This window comes from Nomascus leucogenys, chromosome X (genome assembly GCF_006542625.1).
Source record: "Nomascus leucogenys isolate Asia chromosome X, Asia_NLE_v1, whole genome shotgun sequence".
Classification (NCBI taxonomy): domain Eukaryota; kingdom Metazoa; phylum Chordata; class Mammalia; order Primates; family Hylobatidae; genus Nomascus; species Nomascus leucogenys.
In genome coordinates, this window is record NC_044406.1 from 57,000,284 (window position 1) to 57,014,447 (window position 14,164).

At 41.2% G+C, this 14,164-nt stretch overlaps 1 protein-coding gene across 1 annotated transcript in view; it reads right to left on the reverse strand.

Moving 5' to 3' along the window:
• The window catches only part of MTMR8 (myotubularin related protein 8), a 111,713-nt gene that overhangs the window by 30,752 nt on the left and 66,797 nt on the right, over window positions 1–14,164 (reverse strand). The gene's annotated exons all lie outside the window — the stretch shown is intronic.

Consider the following 14,164-nt stretch of genomic DNA (forward strand, 5'->3'; position numbering starts at 1 on the left):
AATGATGTTTTCCAGTTTCATCCATGTCCCTACAAAGGACACGAACTCATCATTTTTTATGGCTGCATAGTATTCCATGGTGTATATGTGCCACATTTTCTTAATCCAGTCTATCGTTGTTGGACATTTGGGTTGGTTCCAACTCTTTGCTATTGTGAATAGTGCCACAATAAACATACGTGTGCATGTGTCTTTATAGCAGCATGATTTATAGTCCTTTGGGTATATACCCAGTAATGGGATGGCTGGGTCAAATGGTATTTCTAGTTCTAGATCCCGGAGGAATCGCCACACTGACTTCCACAATGGTTGAACTAGTTTACAGTCCCACCAACAGTGTAAAAGTGTTCCTATTTCTCCACATCCTCTCCAGCACCTGTTGTTTCCTGTTTTTTTAATGATGGCCATTCTAACTGGTGTGAGATGGTATGTCACTGTGGTTTTGATTTGCATTTCTCTGATGGCCAGTGATGATGAGCATTTCTTCATGTGTTTTTTGGCTGCATAAATGTCTTCTTTTGAGAAGTGTCTGTTCATGTCCTTTGCCCACCTTTTGATGGGGTTGTTTGTTTTTTTCTTGTAAATTTGTTTGAGTTCATTGTAGATTCTGGATATTAGCCCTTTGTCAGATGAGTAGGTTGCAAAAATTTTCTCCTATTCTGTAGGTTGCCTGTTCACTCTGATGGTAGTTTCTTTTGCTGTGCAGAAGCTCTTTAGTTTAATTAGATCCCATTTGTCAATTTTGGCTTTTGTTGCCATTGCTTTTGGTGTTTTAGACATGAAGTCCTTGCCCACGCCTATGTCCTGAATGGTATTGCCTAGGTTTTCTTGTAGGATTTTAATGGTTTTAGGTCTAACATTTAAGTCTCTAATCCATTTTGAATTAATTTTTGTATAAGGTGTAAGGAAGGGATCCAGTTTCAGCTTTCTACATATGGCTAGCCAGTTTTCCCAGCACCATTTATTAAATAGGGAATCCTTTCCTCATTGCTTGTTTTTTTTCTTTTTTTTTGGCAGGTTTGTCAAAGATCAGATGGTTCTAGATGTATGGTGTTATTTCTGAGGGCTCAGTTCTGTTCCATTGGTCTATATCTCTGTTTTGGTACCAGTACGATGCTGTTTTGGTTACTGTAGCCTTGTAGAATAGTTTGAAGTCAGGTAGCATGATGCCTCCAGCTTTGTTCTTTTTGCTTAGGATTGTCTTGGCAATGCGGGCTCTTTTTTGGTTCCATATGAACTTTAAAGCATTTTTTTCCAATTCTGTGAAGAAAGTCATTGGTAGCTTGATGGGGATGGCATTGAATCTATAAATTACCTTGGGCAGTATGGCCATTTTCACTATATTGATTCTTCTTACCCATGAGCATGGAATGTTATTCCATTTGTTTGTGTCCTCTTTTATTTTGTTGAGCAGTGCTTTTTAGTTGTTCTTGAAGAGGTCCTTCACATCCCTTGTAACTTGGATTCCTAGGTATTTTATTCTCTTTGTAGCAATTTTGAATGGGAATTCACTCATGATTTGGCTCTCTGTTTGTTTGTTATTGTTGTATAGGAATCCTTGTAATTTCTGCACATTGATTTTGCATCCTGAGACTTTGCTGAAGTTGCTTATCAGCTTAAGGAGCATTCCCTTTGAAAACCGGCACAAGACAAGGATGCCCTCTCTCACCACTCCTATTCAACATAGTGTTGGAAGTTCTGGCCAGGGCAATCAGGCAAGAGAAAGAAATAAAGGATATTCAATTAGGAAAAGAGGAAGTCAAATTGTCCCTGTTTGCAGATGACATGATTGTATATTTAGAAAACCCCATCGTCTCAGCCCAAAATCATGAATATTCTTAATGGCATCTGGAACAGTGAATCGTTCCCAGAAATTTATTTACTTGGCCCATGTCCATTGGAGCAATTACAATCTATGGCAGCTATGGCCATACAAAGTGTATTTCCTAAATAATAAGACCTGAAAGTCAAAGTTACCCCTTGATCCATGGGCCGCAGAATGGATGTTATGTTAGCAGCCATGAAAACATTCATCTCCATGCAGATCTCCATAAGAGCTCCTAGATGACTTGGTGTATTGTCAATGAGCGGTAATACTCTGAAAGAAACCTTTTCTTCTCCACAGTGCATCTCAAAAGTGACCTTAAAATATTTAGTAAACCATGCTGTGAGCAGACATGCTATCATCTAGGCTTTTTTGTTCTATTTATAGAGCACAGGCAGAATAGATTTATTATAATTGTTAAGGGCCCTAGGATTTTTGGAATGATAAATGAGCACTGACTTCATCTGAATGTCACCAGCTGCATTAACCCCTAACAAAAGTTAGGCTGTCCTTTGGAACTTTGAAGCCAGACACTGATTTCTTCTTTCTAATTATGAAAGTACTAGGTAGCAGCTTCTTCCAATAGAAAGCTGCTTCATCTATATTGAAAAATCTGTCCTTCAGTGTAGCCATCTTCACCAATTATCTTAGCTAGATCTTCTAGATAACTTGTGCAGCTTCTACATCAGTACTTGTTGCTTCACCTTGCACTTTTGTGTTATGGAGATGACTCCTTTCCTTAAAGGTCATGAACCAACCTCAGGTAGCTTCCAACTTTTCTCCTGCAGCTTCCTCACCTCTTTCAGCCTTCAAAGAATTGAAGACAGTTAGGAACTTTTATCAACAATAGGACTGTTTTGCTTTCTTATCGTTTGTGTTTTCACTAGAGTAGCACTTTTAATTTCCTTCAAGAACTTTTCCTTCACATTCACAACTTGGGCTGTTTGGTGCAAGAGCCCTAGCTTTTGGCCTTTCTCAGCTTTTGACGTGTCTTCCTTGCTAAGCTTAATGATTTCTAGCTTTTGATTTAAAGTGAGAAACATGTGACTCTTCGTTTCACTTGAACACTTAAAGGCCATTGTATGGTTATTAGTTGGCCTAATTTCAATATTGTTGTGTCTTGAATCAGAAGACCAAAAAGATGGAGCAATTATCTTCATTTCTTTCCATATTCTGCATTCTATTTCTGTGATTTCAGCCATCTTAGCCTGGTTAAGAACCCTTGTTGAAGAACTAGTACTGTCATTTGGAGGAAAGAAGACACTCTGGCTTTTCAAGCTGTCATAGTTCTTGCACTGGTTCTCATTTTTATCAGCTGATGTTTCTTCAATCTTTGAAGTCACTGTTCTTTGGATTTTTTTTAAATTTTATTCTATTTGATGACCTTGGGATTTGATTGTGGCAAAAGGTGGGTTCAGTTGACTGGGTTCATTTCTGGAAGATTTTAGGGGGGCAAGCCTCAGCTCAGGACTCCCGAACTGCATGTGCTAACTCTGGATGACTGCTATCAAGCCTCTGCTTTGTTCTTTGGCTCCTTGAAATTATGAACCTGCTGTGCTACAAGGGCCGAGGTGCTCATGGACCGCTGGTCACTACACTCTAATGGGTGGTAACAGCTAAAGTGTTTCATAGGGTGATGGTAGTGGGATTCATCTTTGTTTGCATGTGTCAGCAGTGGTGGCAGTGGCAGCACAGCGGGGTGCATGCTTGTTTGCTGCAGCAGGGTGCTAGGAGGTGCCAGGGTGCCTGCCTCTATGCAGGCATTCACAGTAGTGGCGGTGGAGGCTCAGGAGGGCAGGGGCCTGGCTGGTGACTGTGTATGTGGTCCTGCTAGTGGTGTTAGCATGGGGGTAGGGCACTGGTGGGTACAGGACTTTGTCCACTCTCTGTGCATGCTCATGCAGGCTCAGGGTAGGGGAGGGTGTGCTAGTCTCCACGCCTAGTTTCATTTGCAGGGGTTGAACTGCCTGGCTTTGTGCCTGCCAAGGCTCCAAATGCAATGGCGGTACAGCAGCGGTGGAGGGTAGAGGGTTGTAGTGAACTCCTGCTGGCAGCAGTGGCACAACACGGTTCAGTGCGTATATGTGCTGGCCAGGCAGGGAAGAAGGCAAGTTTGGCCCCATATATACATGTGCTGTCAAGGCAATGTGGGAAGTGGCCCTGGGCCCAGGGGAAGCTGTATTGTGGGTATCGAGTGGATGGGATGGTACGTGACCTCGGGGGCCACCCTGCTATAGCTCATCAGCAGTCAGGTGCAGTCCACCAGCTCAGAAGCTATGATGCAGACCCCCAGGGTACTGAGACTGCACTGCAATGTGGCCAGGCTGGGGCCCTAAGAGAGGCCAGAAGACCAAGGGGTGCACAGATTGGACTGGCCTGAGTGATGGACAAGACCACCCTGCAGAGTTCAGGTCCACTAGTTCCCCTAGGACTAAAGTCTACTATGAGAGCAAGTCGAGCCTAGGGGGATGGGCATCCCTGGCTCTGCTCCAATACAGATGTTCCTGCACCAAACCCTCTGTGCTCCACAACTGGCTGGCATGCTGCCCCTAACACTTCTCTAAATTGCTCTCCCTGCCAACTCAGGTGTCCATCGTGATCTGGGGGTCTCCTCCTGCCAGGATTCGAGAGGCCCATGGCAAGAGAGGGTTGCTCCTTGCCAGTTCAACTCACCCATTCCCCCACTGTTGTTAGGAGCCAATAACAAGTCCCAGGCATGGTGGCCCCGTACAGGGTCCCTAGCTTCCTCCCACTTCAGCCCAGCTTCTGTGTCTTCCCTCTGCCTACTCTCAGTGCCTTCCCTCTGCCTACTCTCAGTGCCTTCCCTCTGAAGATCTTCTAGGAGTGCACCAGTTGTCCCAGTTCCCTTGGTGGCAGCTGTTCCACCTGGCTATGTCATCAGCCATCTTGCCCAAATAAATTTCTTCTGAAGTCTATTTAATCTGATACTATGTGATATGGCCTCTGCTGCTTCCATTTATGTTTTCATAATGCTTCTCTTTCCATCCTTTTTACTTTCAACTTGTCTATTTCATTATAATTGAAGTGCAATTCTTGTAGACAGCATGTATGTCTTTATCCACTCTGCTAACTTTTTTCATTTAATTGGTGTATTAAGATCATTTACATTTAAGATAATTATATATGTTAGAGCTTAATTCCCCATGTTATTGCTTTTGTTTGTTCAATCTGTCATTTCTGTTGTCATGCCTTCCTGTGGGTTACTTTTTTACAATTTTATTTTGATTAATCTAAAGTGTTTTTGAGTGTATCTCCTTGTATAGGTCTTTCAGTGGTTTCTCTAGGCAGTATATTATATGTGTGCCTATACATACTCTCTCTGTGTGTCCGTGTATCATGGTGTAGTGGTGTCAGCATTTTATAAGTTTGAATGAAGTCTACAAATCCCCCTTCCTTTTACATCCCTTTTCCCTCCCCTATTTATAATATAATTATCTTAAACATTTCCTCTCTATACATTTAGAATCATATCAGATAGCGTTATAATTTTTGCTTCCACTGTCATACATTGAGACAATTCAAGAGGAGATGAAAAGTCTATTGTATTTATACATATTTCCATTATTTCCATTCTTCTTCCTTCTTTTCTGCTGTTCCAAGATTCCTTCTTTCATCATTTCCATTCTCTTTAGAGAACTTCCTTAAGTCTTCCTTTTAAGGTAGGTCTGCTGGTGCCAAACACGTTTTATTTCATCTGAGAATATCATCATTTCTCCTTCATTCCTAAAGAATATTTTTGGGCCAGATGCAGTGGCTCACACCTATAATACCAGTACTTTGGGAGCCCAAGGTGGGCAAATCACTTAAGCTCAGGAGTTCAAGACCAGCCTGGAGAATGGGGCAAAACCCCGACTCTGCAGAAAATACAAAAATTAGGTGGGCATGATTGGTGCATGCCTGTTGTCCCAGCTACTCAGGAGGCTGAGGCAGGAGGATCATTTGAGCCTGGGAGGTCAAGGCTGCAGTGAGCCATGATTGCACCAATGCACACTAGCCTGGGTGACAGAGCGAGGCCCAGTCTCAAAAAAAGACTATTTTCACCATTTATAAGATTTCACATTGATGTATTTTTTTTGGCACTTAAAAATATGCAACTTCCTTCTGGCTTCCATGATTTCTGATGAGAAATCCACTGTCATTTAAACTGTTTTTCCCCTATAAGTAAGGTGTCGTTTCTCTCCTGCCGCTTTCAATAGTTTGTTAGGCCAGGTGCAGTGGCTCACGGCTGTAATCATAGCACTTTGGGAGGCCAAGGCAGGTGGATCACTTGAGGTGAGGAGTTCGAGACCAGCCTGGCCAACATAGCAAAATCCCGTCTCTACTAAAAAGACAAAACATTAGCCAGGTGTGGTGATGCATGCCTGTAGTCCCAGCTACTCGGGAGGCTGAGGTGGGAGGATCACTTGAACTTGGGAGACAGAGGTTGCAGTGAGCCGAGATCATGCCACTGCACTCCAGACTGGATGACAGAGCGAGACTCTGTCTCAAAAAAGAAGAAAAAAAAGAGTATTTTAGTTTTCATAAGTTTTGCTATGATGTATTTTCATGTAACTTTATTTGGGGTTTATCCTGTTTGATGTTCACTCAGCTTCTCGAATCTATACGTAGAAGCCTTTTTCCATACTGGAATATTATCAGCCATTATTTATTTGAGTGCTTTTTGAGGTCTTCCATCTTTCCTCTTTCCCTCCAAGTTTCCAATTATATGAGTGTAAGAACTTTCATTATTGTCCCACAGACCCCTGTGACTCTGTTTATTTATTTTTTTCAGTCAGTTTTCTCCCAGACTGGGTAGTTTCTATTTTTATATCTCAAGCTCATGTATTCTTTCCTCTTTCCCTTCTACTCTGCTGTTGAGCTGATCCATTTAGTTTTTTTCATTTCTATATTATTCATTTGAATAATTTTCATTTGGTTCTCCTTTATTCTTGAATTTCTTTGCTGAGACTTTTTTCATTTGTTTCAATCATGTTTGCAATTGTTTCTTGAGGCATCATAATGATGGCATCCATTGACTGCCTTTTTTCATTCAAGTTGATAGTTTCCTTGTTCTTGGTCTGATGGCTGATTTTCAACTGAAACCTAAATATTTAGGTAATTTTGTGAAGAGACTCTGGATTGCATTTAGATCTGCTGTTTTAGCAGGCTTACTATAACACTGTTTTGGCAGGAGAAAGAAGGAGGAGTGCCTCCTCATTATTGCCAGGTGGGAATGTAAGTCAAGGTTCTCCATTTAGTTTCCACTGACACTTGAGTTGGGGAGTACTACTGGGTAGAAGTGGGGATTCAGGCTCCCCACTCAGTCTATGCTAATAACACCCTAGCTGCATTGGATAAAAGTGGCTCATTGCTTTTCCCCATGTGACCTCCAATGACAACACAGGGCATGGCCACATTAATGCTAGGTGAAAGTCCAGACTCTCCACTAGGCTTCCTCTGATCATATCCAAGTAGAGAGAGGAAGGAAGTCCAGACTTTCCATATGGTCTCCACTGACACCTCAGGAACAGAAGTGTCTTTTAGGGATTTAAATTCCAACTCCCCACTTGGCCTTTTCTGACACCACCCTGGCAGGGGGCCATTTGGGTATTTTGTGATAGCTTGATGAGGCCAGAAATCTAGACTCCTGACATGGCCTTTTCTGGCTAAGTAGAGCCATAGTGTTTTCTGTAGTATTTGACATAGAGCAGTTATTTTCTCAAGTTTTCTGTGTTACTAGGCTCTTTTCTGGTCCTTTGGCTAGAAAGAGATGGCTTCTATTTGTGGCTTTTTTTCTGTTCCCATGTGATTTATGAGTTGCCAGCTTCTTCAGCTCCAAGTCTGGGTTATATGAGGCAAAACGAAAACCCATGAAACTCACCATCGTGTTGTTCCTTAGGTCCTGTGGACCCTAGTCAATCTGCCTTCTACTCTGAATTTTTCATGATGGGTTAATATTTGTTTCATAATGTCCATGGGCTTTAGTTTTACTTAGTGGGGGGAGTAGGAAAAATATGTTGACTCCATCTTCCCCTAAAACTGTTTTTGTTTTGTTTTTGTTTTTGTTTTTGTTTTTTTGAGATAGAGTCTCCCTCTGTCGCCCAGGCTGGAGTGCAGTGGCGCGATCTCGGCTTACTGCAACCTCTGCCTCCGGGGTTCAAGCAATTCTCCAGCCTCAGCCTCCCAAGTAGCTGGGGTTATTTTTGTATTTTTAGTAGAGACGGGGTTTCACCATACTGGTCAGGCTGGTCTCGAACTCCTGACCTCAGGTGATCCACCCGCCTTGGCCTTCCAAAGTGCTGGGATTACAGGCGTGAACCACCACGCCCAGCCTAAATCTGGTTTTTATATCTTAAGGAAATGCAGAATTTCTGGCACTACAGTTGTCAATAAGTACATGTAAACCGCCTTCACTTTACTGAGAAGTTCCCATTTGAGATACTGAAAGCTAAAAAGAATAATTGGTGGCAATGAAAAATACCTATCATTGGTGATATCACCAAAAATGGTGGAGTAGGGAACTCCGTACCTCCATGAAAGCAATAACTAAGCAGGAAGAAACTATAAGAATAAACATTTTCAAATTCTAGAATCTAATTTAAATAAACTTACACCAACTACAAAAACCAGGGAAATGCTTAGTTAAAAAAAGAGACTACTTTGTCAGATGAGTAGATTGCAAAAATTTTCTCCCATTCTTTAGGTTGCCTGTTCACTCTGATGGTAGTTTCTTTTGCTGTGCAGAAGCTCTTTAGTTTAATTAGATCCCATTTGTCAATTTTGGCTTTTGTTGCCATTGCTTTTGGTGTTTTAGACATGAAGTCCTTGCCCATGCCTATGTCCTGAATGGTATTGCCTAGGTTTTCTTCTAGAGTTTTTCTGGTTTTAGGTCTAACATGTAAGTCTTTAATCCATCTTGAATTAATTTTTTGTATAAGGTGTAAGGAAGGGATCCAGTTTCAGCTTTCTACATATGGCTAGCCAATTTTCCCAGCACCCTTTATTAAATAGGGAATCCTTTCCCCATTGCTTTTGTCAGGTTTATCAAAGATCAGATAGTTGTAGATATGTAGCATTATTTCTGAGGGCTCTGTTCTGTTCCATTGGTCTATATCTCTGTTTTGGTACCAGTACCATGCTGTTTTGGTTACTGTGGCCTTGTAGTACAGTTCGAAGTCAGGTAGCATGATGCCTCCAGCTTTGTTCTTTTGGCTTAGGATTGACTTGGCGATGCAGGCTCTTTTTTGGTGCCATATGAACTTTAAAGTAGTTTTTTCCCATTCTGTGAAGTAACTTATTGGTAGCTTGATGGGGATGGTATTGAATCTATAAATTACCTTGGGCAGTGTGGCCATTTTCACGATATTGATTCTTCCTACCCATGAGCATGGAGTGTTCTTCCATTTGTTTGTATCCTCTTTTATTTCATTGAGCAGTGGTTTGTAGTTCTCCTTGAAGAGGTCCTTGACATCCCTTGTAAGTTGGATTCCTAGGTACTTTATTCTCTTTGAAGCAATTGTGAATGGGAGTTCACTCATGATTTGGCTCTCTGTTTGTCTGTTATTGGTGTACAAGAATGCTTGTGATTTTTGCACATTGATTTTGTATCCTGAGACTTAAGAGACTACTAAATTTTGGTAAGAGGGTGCTACAACATGTTGGTTTCCCTCTCTGCCATCCCCTATTCCCCAGCTTAGTGGCGGCCTTGGAGATGGTAGTCTACAGTACTGATGTGGCTCGCTGCTGCAAGGGAAGCAATATACATCTTCATCTCAGAAAACTATGGTTATATATTTTGGCCTGCCTGGTAGCTCCCTAAGGTATGGGCTCAGGATCTTGACTTTATTTTGCCCATCTTGGAACTTTCTCAGAGCTAGAGTGGCGTTTTTCATAATATTTGTTGAAAGCACTTAAAGGCAAATATACTAGCCACAGCCAACTGAGGCAAGGGATAATAGATGGAGCAAGCAGCAGACAGAATAAAAAGCCTGGGAAGGAAAAGGCTGGGGAAGCAGACACACGAGAAAAAAAAATGCTCTGGAAAGCTCCTGCAAATATCAGGGAATGTAGGAGGTCAGATACATGCTGAGGGTCACGACTATTCTCAGAAAATATGTGAAAAGACCCTAAGCTTTCACCTGTGGCTTACTTTTAAACTCTACAGAAGCAGGACATGGCTAAGATATAAGTGGCCCAGCTAAGCATTGAAGATAATACACCAACAAAAAGCCAATCTGCAAAGACGAGGAGAACTGTTGTTATTTTTCTGGAATTTAAGGAAATCTCTGTGAGATCACGATCTGAGAACTAAGCTAACTGACAGAGAATTCACTGACTACATGTGGCAAATAACACAATCTTTACAAACATAATTTAGAAAAGCTACTAAACTAACAATTACAACCCACAACAAGTAGCAACAAAAAACCCTAGAGAGAGGTAAAAATCTGATTTCTACCACATTATAATATTGAAACTACCCAGTTTTCAACAACAACAACAAAAAATTATGAGGCATTAAGAAAAAAAACAAAAACGTATGCCCCATTCATAGGAAAAACAATTAATAGAAACTGTTTATGAAGAATCCCAGATATTAGACTTGCTAGTCAACAAATTTTTTTTTTTAATTATACTTCAGGTTTTAGGGTACATGTGCACAATGTGCAGGTTTGTTACATATGTATCCATGTGCCATGTTGATTTCCTGCACCCATTAACTCGTCATTTAGCATCAGGTATATCTCCTAATGCTGTCCCTCCCCCCTCCCCCCACCCCACAACAGTCCCCGGAGTGTGATGTTCCCCTTCCTGTGTCCATGAGTCCTCATTGTTCAATTCCCACCTATGAGTGAGAACAGGCAGTGTTTGGTTTTTTGTCCTTGCGATAGTTTACTGAGAATGATGTTTTCCAGTTTGATCCATGTCCCTACAAAGGACGTGAACTCATCATTTTTTATGGCTGCATAGTATTCCATGGTGTATAAGTGCCACATTTTCTTAATCCAGTCTATCGTTGTTGGACATTTGGGTTGGTTCCAACTCTTTGCTACTGTGAATAGTGCCACAATAAACACACGTGTGCATGTGTCTTTATAGCAGCATGATTTATAGTCCTTTGGGTATATACCCAGTAATGGGATGGCTGGGTCAAATGGTATTTCTAGTTCTAGATCCCGGAGGAATCGCCACACTGACTTCCACAATGGTTGAACTAGTTTACAGTCCCAACAACAGTGTAAAAGTGTTCCTATTTCTCCACATCCTCTCCAGCACCTGTTGTTTCCTGATTTTTTAATGATGGCCATTCTAACTGGTGTGAGATGGTATCTCACTGTGGTTTTGATTTGCATTCCTCTGATGGCCAGTGATGATGAGCATTTCTTCATGTGTTTTTTGGCTGCATAAATGTCTTCTTTTGAGAAGTGTCTGTTCATGTCCTTCGCCCACTTTTTGATGGGGTTGTTTGTCTTTTTCTTGTAAATTTGTTTGAGTTCATTGTAGATTCTGGACATTAGCCCTTTGTCAGATGAGTAGGTTGCAAAAATTTTCTCCCATTCTGTAGGTTGCCTGTTCACTCTGATGGTAGTTTCTTTTGCTGTGCAGAAGCTCTTTAGTTTAATTAGACCCCATTTGTCAATTTTGGCTTTTGTTGTCATTGCTTTTGCTGTTTTAGACATGAAGTCCTTGCCCACGCCTATGTCCTGAATGGTATTGCCTAGGTTTTCTTCTAGGGTTTTTATGGTTTTAGGTCTAACATTTAAGTCTTTAAGCCGTCTTGAATTAATTTTTGTATAAGGTGTAAGGAAGGGATCCAGTTTCAGCTTTCTACATATGGCTAGCCAGTTTTCCCAGCACCATTTATTAAATAGAGAATCCTTTCCCCATTGCTTGTTTTTGTCAGGTTTGTCAAAGATCAGATAGTTGTAGATATGCGACATCATTTCTGAGGGCTCTGTTCTGTTCCATTGATCTATGTCTCTGTTGTGGTACCAGTACCACGCTGTTTTGGTTACTGTAGCCTTGTAGTATAGTTTGAAGTCAGGTAGCGTGATGCCTCCAGCTTTGTTCTTTTGGCTTAGGATTGACTTGGTGATGCGGGCTCTTTTTTGGTTCCATATGAACTTTAAAGTAGTTTTTTCCAATTCTGTGAAGAAAGTCATTGGTAGCTTGATGGGGATGGCATTGAATCTATAAATTACCTTGGGCAGTATGGCCATTTTCACGATATTGATTCTTCCAACCCATGAGCATGGAATGTTCTTCCATTTGTTTGTATCCTCTTTTATTTCATTGAGCAGTGGTTTGTAGTTCTCCTTGAAGAGATCCTTGACATCCCTTGTAAGTTGGATTCCTAGGTATTTTATTCTCTTTGAAGCAATTGTGAATGGGAGTTCACTCACGATTTGGCTCTCTGTTTGCCTGTTATTGGTGTACAAGAATGCTTGTGATTTTTGTACATTGATTTTGTATCCTGAGACTTTGCTGAAGTTGCTCATCAGCTTAAGGAGATTTTGGGCTGACACAGTGGGGTTTTCTAGATATACAATCATGTCATCTGCAAACAGGGACAATTTGACTTCCTCTTTTCCTAATTGAATACCCTTTATTTCCTTCTCCTGCCTGATTGCTCTGGCCAGAACTTCCAGCACTATGTTGAATAGGAGCGGTGAGAGAGGGCATCCCTGTCTTGTGCCAGTTTTCAGAGGGAATGTTTCCAGTTTTTGCCCATTCAGTATGATATTGGCTGTGGGTTTGTCGTAGATAGCTCTTATTATTTTGAGATACGTCCCATCAATACCTAATTTATTGAGAGTTTTTAGCATGAAGGGTTGTTGAATTTTGTCAAAGGCCTTTTCTGCATCTATTGAGATAATCATGTGGTTTTTGTCTTTGGTTCTGTTTATATGCTGGATTACATTTATTGATTTGCGTATGTTGAACCAGCCTTGCATCCCAGGGATGAAGCCCACTTGACTATGGTGGATAAGCTTTTTGATGTGCTGCTGGATTCAGTTTGCCAGTATTTTATTGAGGATTTTTGCATCAATGTTCATCAAGGATATTGGTCTGAAATTCTCTTTTTTGGTTACGTCTCTGCCAGGCTTTGGTATCAGGACGATGCTGGCTTCATAAAATGTGTTAGGGAGGATTCCCTCTTTTTCTATTGATTGGAATAGTTTCAGAAGGAATGGTACCAGTTCCTCCTTGTACCTCTGGTAGAATTTGGCTGTGAATCCATCAGGTCCTGGACTCTTTTTGGTTGGTAAGCTATTGATTATTGCCACAATTTCAGAACCTGTTATTAGTCTATTCAGAGATTCAACTTCTTCCTGGTTTAGTCTTGGGAGGGTGTATTTGTTGAGGAATTTATCCATTTCTTCTAGATTTTTTAGTTTATTTGCATAGAGGTGTTTGTAGTATTCTCTGATGGTAGATTGTATTTCTGTGGGATCGGTGGTGATATCCCCTTTTTCATTTTTTATTGCGTCTATTTGATTCTTCTCTCTTTTCTTCTTTATTAGACTTGCTAGCGGGCTATCAATTTTGTTGATCTTTTCAAAAAACCAGCTCCTGGATTCATTAATTTTTTGAAGGGTTTTTTGTGTCTCTATTTCCTTCAGTTCTGCTCTGATTTTAGTTATTTCTAGCCTTCTGCTAGCTTTTGAATGTGTTTGCTCTTGCTTTTCTAGTTCTTTTAATTGAGATGTTAGGGTGTCAATTTTGGATCTTTCCTGCTTTCTCTTGTGGGCATTTAGTGCTATAAATTTCCCTCTACACACTGCTTTGAACGTGTCCCAGAGATTCTGGTATGTTGTGTCTTTGTTCTCGTTGGTTTCAAAGAACATCTTTATTTCTGCCTTCATTTCGTTATGTCCCCAATAGTCATTCAGGAGCAGGTTGTTCAGTTTCCATGTAGTTGAGCGGTTTTGAGTGAGTTTCTTAATCCTGAGTTCTAGTTTGATTGCACTGTGGTCTGAGAGACAGTTTGTTATAATTTCTGTTCTTTTACATTTGCTGAGGAGAGCTTTACTTCCAACTATGTGGTCAATTTTGGAATAGGTGTGGTGTGGTGCTGAAAAAAATGTGTATTCTGTTGATTTGGGGTGGAGAGTTCTGTAGATGTCTATTAGGTCCACTTTGTGTAGAGCTGAGTTCAATTCCTGGATATCCTTGTTAACTTTCTGTCTCGTTGATCTGTCTAATGTTGACAGTGGGGTTTTCATCTCACTAGGGAGTGCCAAACAGTGGGTGCAGGACAGTGGGTGAAGCGCACTGTGCGCGAGCCGAAGCAGGGCGAGGCATTGCCTCACTCACGAAGCGCAAGGGGTCAGGGAG